We start from the raw sequence: 7500 nt of genomic DNA on the forward strand, positions 1-7500 counted from the left end.
CAGCGCTCAAAAATCAGTTGTTGTTGTTGTTGTTCTTCTTCTTCTTGTTATCATCATTACCAGCTAAGCAACAACTCTAGTTGGAAAAGCAGGATGCTATAAGCCCATGTGCTTCAACAGGGAAAATAGCCCAGTGAGGAAAAGAAATAAGGAAACAAAAGTATGCCTGAGTGTACCCTGAAGCATGATAACTCATAGCTCAAGACAGTGGAAGACCATGGCACAAGAGGCTATGGCAGTACCCAAGACTAGAGAACAATGGTTTGATTTTCTGGTGTCCTTCTAGAAGAGCTGCTTACTACAGCGTGAGTGTGTATTCTACCCTTACAAAGGGGAAAGTGGCCACAGAACGTCTTTACTGTTATTCCATACCGCAAGGGGGGCAACTGGCTGCTGAATATGATCTACGTCCTGTCATCAGCAGCCATTGCTTGGTTCTAGATATTGTAGGGTAGTGCCTTGAGCACGGATCATGTATATACTGTATGTTCGGTAACTACTGTATGTCTTGTCCTGGCCTTCTGCCACTTTGCTTCAGGTATTTAAGAACGACCTTTTAAATTAGACGATTTACTCCTGGCTATTTATAAATGGTAAGTGATGGCAGTTTTGTATCGTCAAGAGCCTCGGAATATCGTTCTGGCCACTCCGAGTAGATATGCGGAAGATATTATCAGTGGTAAGTGTTGATATCAGACCATATAAAGTTATAGCGTGTACGGCAACACGTTACGTGGAAGTCCGAGGTTCATTTCTAGGGCGAATATGTTTATGGTATTTAAATTCAACTTCTAAGGATAAACTTTCCTTTCAGTCGTTATGTACCATAGCAATCAATCTCATTTTATTAAAGGCTTAAGTGGAGATTGCATCTTGGATTTTTATCTTAGCTAGTACGTTTGGGTATTATGGATTACCGAAGATTATTTGTAAGTGAAGCCAGAATAAACATTACAAATAGTTGGGTTGGATGGTCTACAACAGTAATATATATATATATATATATATATATATATATATATATATATATATATATATATATATATATATATATATATATATACACACACATACAGTATCGCCACATGTTTGTGATGAAGCTTTTTAGTTGTAAGAGGAATACTTTGGATAAGAAACAATTCTTTAAGCGTGAAATAATAGATATTCCCTAACGCTTTAAACCGATGAATATTATGATTGGTTTTAAAACATTGCTACGGATGTCACAAGGTTTTTTTCCCCGAGTATATGATGGTTAGTCTGTTATTGTCTTTCATGGATCTTTATTTACTATTGTATATCTAGGTAACTTCTAATCGTTATCTTTTTTAATGCACTTTCGAATGCCAGGTTTAATTTTATTGGTGCTCTTAAATTTATTGAAAGAATTAGCAAGTACCGATATTGATGGAACTTGAGGAAAACTGGCTTAATATTATAATATTAACCTTGAATTTAGGGAGTATATATGTCATAGTTTGTCATCGGAAATATATATATTTATATTAATTTCTGTATTTCGGTTATGTCAGCTTTGAAACTTGGATGTAGTTAAAGCGTACACTTTTTACCTAAAATAAGAAAAATAAAGGCGCATCCTTTGCTGTGTTGCTACATGTTGCCACCAGATGAGACGATTTGGGTCTGCCACGTTGACTGAAAATGCAATTAGTTTTTGCATAATTGCACACTCTTGGAGTGTGCCTAAATAAGCAATGTTAATGGTGTGAAGAATTAGTTAAAACACTACTTAATATTTTAGTGTTAGGGAGTCCTTATTCAGAGAGAGAGAGAGAGAGAGAGAGAGAGAGAGAGAGAGAGAGAGAGAGATGCCCTTTGCTGTGACCTTCCCGCTAGCAGTGTTGTGCCCAGCCACCCACAACAGTTACAGTGGCAGTACACTGAATGTTTTCCTGTAATGGCGAAGGGTGGTGTTATTGGTACAACTTCCATCCCTAATTTTAGCTTAATCTCTGTATGGAAGCGTCGCAAAAGAGAACATAAATTTGAAAAGGAAAATGAAATACACCTGTTTTCACTTATATTTTTTTACCATTTGTTTATATTATGAAAAGAATGTCTTAGATTGCTCAAGGGGACCGGGAAATTCCATCTCTTAATTTTTCCTCTGCTTCCTTGGGCAGTAACTAAGAAGTAAGTTTGAGCTAACTTTACCGTCGGAGGTTAATTACAAGAAGGAAAAAAGAGGAAAAACTGTTGTTGGTATATTTTCAGGATGGCGAAACTTTCTCCAGGAAGTTGTAATTACAAAGTGTTTGGTGAAGGCTAGGAAGCTCGAAACTGACAGGATTTTGGTAACGAATGTGACTGGAAATTAAGAAATGTTGGGAGACGCGTGTCACTGCAAATTGGATGTTGCTACAGTGGGCGTTGATTGAACCAGCGTGTGAAAATATTTGCTGCTCTTTTGAATGCCTCAATTTTGTCTATACAGTAATGCAACTTTGCATGGTGAATTCCCTTGAATCCTTTTTGGAGCCATACATTCAGTAGTAACTCTTGTAAATATAGAATAAATGATAAGGTGAACGGAACTTTTGTAAACAACCTTTAATTTAAGTGCTGCTTTGCGCAAGTGAATATCCATTTTGATTGTTGATGTACTAATTGCGGTTTTCTTTAAATTCTCGCTAGGTTTGATCATAAACCTGTTTGCAACGAAATTTTTAAATTTCAATTTATTTTTTCGTATTGGATTGCGCTATGTGTAGTTAGATATATTTTTATTTTGCGTGAAACTTTTGATGCCCTTATGTCAACCAATGGTTCAACTTTAGTCTTTTTGGTGTGTTTTGTTTTGCACTCGAAACTACTCTTATTGATAGAAGTTTTGCAACTTGCTAACTTAGTGGTCACGTCCTGACCCACTTCAAGAAATTAATATTCGTATTTCGGCTGCTGATCTTGTAATGCATTAATGCATACGTTGGCTTATGCAGATTTTCCTCATGTATTGACTCATTATAGGCTATTAGAATTAAATGGTGTCGGTTGAATCACCTGGGTAGGGTTCATCGGGAAGTGGAATAAAACTGTCTGTTATGTAAGACGGTGGTTTCATCGAGTAAATCTTGAAATGCAGTTTCTCCATTTAATGGAATATGGTTAGATCCTAATGTTCTATATTTGTTCATATGTATATATATATATATATTATAGGATATATATATATATATATTATAGGATATATATATATATATATATATATATATATATATATCCTATAATATATATATATATAATATATATAGATATATATATATATATATATTATATGTATATATATATAATGATAAATTTTACACATTTAGATGTGTTTTTCATATTCAAATAAGCCATATATTTTTTATACATTGTCTGGATTCCCTTAACGACCTCGGGATCAGAGCCCCAGGCGAAATCACACAGACAACAGTTTCTAACCGGCTGGGAGTCGAATTCTGGTCCGGGAAACTTAAGTGAACATTGACATACCACTTGGCCAAGCGGTATGTCAATGTTCATACAAGTTTCCTGGACCGGAGTTCAATTCCTGGGCGGTCAGAAGCTGCTGCCTTTGTGTGATTTTGCATGGGGCTCTGATACCGATTTCGTTAAGGGAACCCAGACATTAATGTATCAAATGAATGGCTTATTTGAATATATATTTATATATATATATATATATATATATATATATATATATATATATATATATATATATATAAAATGTGTGTAGCTATGTGCACATGTACATACTTGATATATTCTTTTATATAATTCACTTGTATATATACTGTATGTATATTTTAGATAATCGTTTTTAATTATTAACTCATAGGGTGTGGATTACCTTATGGAGGCCCAACTGTTTTGGTGGTGTTATAAGGAGCGATTAGCGACAGTTTTTTTTCTTCCCTCTCTTTCCTCACCCCCAGTTGTGACCTGCAAGGGTCGACTAAGAACAAGGTACATAAATTGCTGCTTATATGAACAGAGGCTCTTTAAATTTGAGGAATGTTCCGACCATTCCTCCCCCCCCCCAAAAAAAAAAAAAAAAAAAAACGCTATGTTAAAGCATTGCCAGCTGGACGGACAATAGAGAGAGAGAGAGAGAGAGAGAGAGAGAGAGAGAGAGAGAGAGATGAGAGAGAGAGAGAGAGAGATTAACAGGTATTGCATATGCGATATATGCCTCAAATGAAGCCTGTTTTAGAGAGAGAGAGAGAGAGCGCTTATACACTTGCCCACCTGCGCGCACTCGCTCGATAATTATATATCAATTGTGTTGGGTCTTGGAGGCGTTGTGTGTGTTGGGTGGTTCTGTAATGGAATGCTGCTGCTGCTGCCACGTGTTTCCTGCCTGGAATGTCCCTGCCAAGAGCTGATCACGTGTTAGCCTAAGACTTCCATGTTAACGTGAGCTTTAACTCCGGTTATGGCGGGACTCGGTTCTGCTTATTAATTTCATCCCTTTCAGTTTTCATGGTTGACGTGATGCTAATCCGTCACGGGGAAACGTGACTTATCAACCAGTCATGCTTTATAGACAAGGTAATAATACCTCTTATGTGTACCCTTTACTTGGAGAGATTGTGACATTCCAAAAGTAATCACGTGAAACACACTTTATCTATTCTGATCATCTTTACGATTCCCTGTCATGTCACGTTTTCTTGCTTTGAACCCGAGAATTTGATGTTTGGAGATTTAATACAAACAAAGACTGGCATTCGTTATAAGTTATATATAAACGGTATATTTAAAATTAGGATATCTACAGTCTAGTATGTGGCTTTGGTGCTAGGCAGCAGCTTAAGAAAACAAAGCCATTGTTCTCAAATTTCATGAAAACTATTACGAAAATGTTGATTCTACATAGCATCTGTTATCATTTATAAGTAACTGGAGAATTATATTAAGAATGATTTTCAAATTAAGAAATTTGTTAATGTCCTTGCATTCGTTGGTTTCCATGTGAAAAATATCTATGCACTTATCACACATTAATCACGTTCTTTCGTTTTGTAGTGTCAGTTTTTAAGATTCTATGATTCAAGCTAGGTAGAAGTATATGCTTAACACTTCGTAGTGGGAATTTTTTAGGAATAGTTATTTTTATTTTTTTGGCTTTTGGAACTTCTTTTTAGTGTTTTATAGCATATGTACTCTATTTGTATGTATATGCAAAATTGAGATGAAATCTGAAAATATAAGATTGTCAATCCATAGTCTCTCTCTCTCTCTCTCTCTCTCTCTCTCTCTCTCTCTCTCTCTCTCTCTCTCTCTCTCTCTCTCTCTCTCTCTCTCTCTCTCTCTCTCTCTCTCTATATATATATATATATATATATTTTATATATATAATGTATGTATATGTATATATGTGTATATATGTGTATATATATGTATGTGTATATATATGTATATATGTATGTGTATATATATATTATGTATATATATACATATCATATATATATGTATGTGTTTATGTATATATATATATATATATATATATATATATATACATATATATATATATATACATATATATATATATATATACATATATATATATATATATATATACATATATATATATATATATATATATATACATATATATATATATATACATATATATATATATATATATATATATATATATACATATATATATATATATATACATATATATATATATATATATATATATAATATACATATACATATATATATATACATATATATATATATATATATATATATATAAAACCGTTTAGACGCGCGTTACTTCCTAAATCGAAAAAAAATATGAATCATCTTTGTTCTTTAATGATTTTAGCTCGCGTGATCTGCAAATGCTTCAGTAACTTTTATGATCAAAGTTAGTTTGATGTGTAACGAATATGTTCATACGTATTCTGATATGACGTAGTCTTTCTAATTCCTCGCTTTGAGTTGCTGGATCATTTCGAACTGAACTGACAAAGCATTCTTTGGTGGACGTGATGAAACGTGTTCAAACTGTGGATGATCCCTTATGAAAGATGAGATATTTATAAAAAAAAATTTCACTTTAGGAAATCTTTACATTTAAGCCAAAAGCAAAGACACTTGCGCATGTTTGGCCATATCTTGGTTCCCGTGGTCAGGATCGAGCGACACACACACACACACATTCTTAACCAAAAGTCTAGGCGGCTATAAGATTTGTGTACTCAACCTCATAGGTATTAAATTAAAGTTTGTCAATTGAGGTAAGGTGAGAAGGGACCACAATCGAAATCTAAAAGTTTTACGGGGCAATATATGGAGAAACTAGAATAGCACTCTGAAGAGGGTAGACCTCCGGCACGGCAGCTTATTTATCGACCTTGACCTCTGACCTAGGGCTCAAATTGAATAGCTTCCACGTCTCAACATAACAATTAATCCCAGAAAGTTTCACCACTGAGTAAAATTATGGTCCTTCCTGAATTCGTTGGCCGAGGTAATAATGCGATCGTTAACATCTACAAGTTGTGGGTAGTGACTAATACCGGAACTACCCATTATATGAGAGCCATGAGTTTAAGCCTAGCGCATACCAAGGAGGTTAAATAGTCGCATACCATGATTGATTTCTCTGGCTGGCCGACCTTGCAGTTCACTCTCTACTTTTTCTCCTTGTCCTAACTTCAGTAGAGAGAAAATCGAGAGCTGGTCAAGTTTTCTTATATTTTGTGGCTGCTTACTGGTTTCTCGTATATCTGCTAGTCATTGGCAAGCTTAAATCTTTTCAAGGTGGGAGAACGGTATAACTTGGTTTTCTTGTGTAATTAGTCACTAGTGTTAGTTGTGGGTTTATCTAAGTTTAGAAATATGTTTTGAAATACGTTATAGATTCAGACTACAGTCAAGAGGTCTGTATTTATAAGCATCATGCAATTTTAATATAGTTGTTAAAGTGTCAACATAGTTAAAATTTCTATCAATTTAGCAAAATATTTTAGTACGGACTTGATCTATTTTTTTTATTTTGATAGTGGTAAAGAAAAACAGCGCAAGCTTATTCTTTCGTATGTTTAGATTGGTACAGTTTACTCAATGTTTTTTTTTTTTTTTTTTTTTTTTTTTTTAAATTCAGAATATTTTAAGTTTCACGTTTTGTCACGACTGTGGATATCAGTGTTTCATCGAATGCAGTTTTGGTGTAAAAATTGCTGTATGAATGTAATTTTGCGTGAGCACGCTTTCTCTAAAATATTTTTAGAACAAGAAATCTTTTTGTCGAATAAAACTTAATTTCAGGGCTTCATTTTTTTCCTGACAGAAGTTCACCTGCTTTCTCCTCGTATCAGGTTAAACCTATATTATTAAGCTATGTGGTTATTGCAAAATCTGCACAGTCACGAGGGACGATTTCTTATGATTAAATACAAAAATAAAAAAAAAATATATAAAAGAAAATTAAAAAAAATAAGTTCACACGAGAGTGAATGTCTGTTGATAGCCAAAAAT

At 33.9% G+C, this 7500-nt stretch overlaps 1 protein-coding gene across 15 annotated transcripts in view; it reads left to right on the plus strand.

The window, feature by feature from the left end:
- Ufd4 (ubiquitin fusion-degradation 4-like) overlaps positions 1 to 7500 on the plus strand; it is a 217093-nt gene that overhangs the window by 67249 nt on the left and 142344 nt on the right. The gene's annotated exons all lie outside the window — the stretch shown is intronic.

This window comes from Palaemon carinicauda, chromosome 4 (genome assembly GCF_036898095.1).
Source record: "Palaemon carinicauda isolate YSFRI2023 chromosome 4, ASM3689809v2, whole genome shotgun sequence".
NCBI lineage: Eukaryota > Metazoa > Arthropoda > Malacostraca > Decapoda > Palaemonidae > Palaemon > Palaemon carinicauda.